This window comes from Triticum urartu, chromosome 3 (assembly GCF_003073215.2).
Source record: "Triticum urartu cultivar G1812 chromosome 3, Tu2.1, whole genome shotgun sequence".
Lineage (NCBI taxonomy): Eukaryota > Viridiplantae > Streptophyta > Magnoliopsida > Poales > Poaceae > Triticum > Triticum urartu.
In genome coordinates, this window is record NC_053024.1 from 647,414,150 (window position 1) to 647,416,462 (window position 2,313).

Genomic DNA, 2,313 nt, shown 5'->3' on the forward strand with positions numbered 1-2,313 from the left:
CACCTCAAGAACACGAGAGAGAGAGAGATCAAACACATAGCTACTGGTACATACCCTCAGCCCCGAGGGAGAACTACTCCATCCTCGTCATGGAGAGCATCGAGATGATGAAGATGGCGACCGGAGAGGGATTGCCCCCTCCGGCAGGGTGCCGGAACGGGTCTAGATTGATTTTCGGTGGCTACGGAGGCTTTTGGTGGCGGAACTCCCGATCTATTCTGCTCCCTGATCGTTTTAGGGTATATGGAGATATATAGGCGGAAGAAGTACGTCAGGGGAGCCACGAGGGGCCCACGAGGGTGGAGGGCGCGCCCAGGGGGTGGGCACGCCCCCTGCCTCGTGGCTTCCTCATTTCTTCCCTTACGTGGACTCCAAGTCTCCCAGGTTGCTTTCCTTCCAAAAATAAGTTCCGTGAAGTTTCAGGTCAATCGGACTCCGTTTGATTTTCATTTTCTGCGATACTCTAAAACAAGGAAAAACAGAAACTGGCACTGGCACTGGGCTCTAGGTTAATAGGTTAGTCCCAAAAATCATATAAAATAACATATAAATGCATATAAAACATCCAAGGTTGATAATATAATAGCATGGAACAATAAAAAATTATAGATATGTTGGAGACGTATCAGCATCCCCAAGCTTAATTCCTGCTCGTCCTCGAGTAGGTAAATGATTAAAACAGAATTTTTGATGTGGAATGCTACCTAACACATTTCTCTAAGTAATTCTCTTCATTTTGGCAAGAATATTCAGATCCATAAGATTCAAGAAAAAAGTTTAATATTGACATAAAAATAATAATACTTCAAGCATACTAGCTAAGCAATTATGTCTTCTCAAAATAACATGGCCAAAGAAGGCTATCCCTACAAAATCATATAGTCTGGCTGTGCTCTATCTTCACCATGCAAAATATTTAAATCATGCGCAACCCCGATGACAAGCCAAGCAATTGTTTCATACATTTGATGTTCTCAAACTTTTTCAATCTTCACGCAATACATGAGCGTGAGCCATGGACATAACACTATAGGTGGAATAGAATGGTGGTTATGGAGAAGACAAAAAAGGAGAAGATAGTCTCACATCAACTAGGCGTATCAACGGGCTATGGAGATGCCCATCAATAGGTATCAATGTGAGTGAGTAGGGATTGCCATGCAACGGATGCACTAGAGCTATAAGTGTATGAAAGCTCAAAAAGAAACTAAGTGGGTGTGCATCCAACTCACTTGCTCATGAAGACCTAGGGCATTTTGAGGAAGCCCATCATTGGAATATACAAGCCAAGTTCTATAATGAAAATTTCCCACTAGTATATGAAAGTGACAACATAGGAGACTCTCTATCATGAATATCATGGTGCTACTTTGAAGCACAAGTGTGGTAAAAGGATAGTAGCATTGCCACTTCTCTCTTTTTTTCTTTTTTTCTTTGGGCCTTCTCTTTTTTATGGCCTCTTTTTTTTTTCCGGAGTCTCATCCCGACTTATGGGGGAATCATAGTCTCCGTCATCCTTTCCTCACTGGGACAATGCTCTAATAATGATGATCATCACACTTTTATTTACTTACAACTCAGGAATTACAACTCGATACTTAGAACAAAATATGGCTCTATATGAATGCCTCCGGCGGTGTACCGGGATGTGCAATGACTCAAGAGTGACATGTATGGAAGAATTATGAATGGTGGCTGTGCCACAAATATGATGTCAACTACATGATCATGCAAAGCAATATGACAATGATGAAGCGTGTCATAATAACGAAACGGTGGAAAGTTGCATGGCAATATATCTCGGAATGGCTATGGAAATTCCATGATAGGTAGGTATGGTGGATTTTTTGAGGAAGGTATATGGTAGGTTTATGGTACCGGCGAAAGTTGTGCGGTACTAGAGAGGCTATCAATGGTGGAAGGGTGAGAGTGCATATAATCCATGGACTCAACATTAGTCGTAAAGAACTCACATACTTATTGCAAAAATCTATTAGTTATCGAAACAAAGTACTACGTGCATGCTCCTAGGGGGATAGATTGGTAGGAAAAGACCATCGCTCGTCCCTGGCCGCCACTCATAAGGAAGGCAATCAATAAATAAATCATGCTCCGACTTCATCACATAACGGTTCACCATACGTGCATGCTACGGGAATCACAAACTTCAACACAAGTATTTCTCAAATTCACAACTACTCAACTATCATGAATCTAATATTACCATTCTCATATCTCAAAAACAATCATCAAGTATCAAACTTCTCATAGTATTCAATGCACTCTCTATGAAAGTTTTTATTATACCCCTCT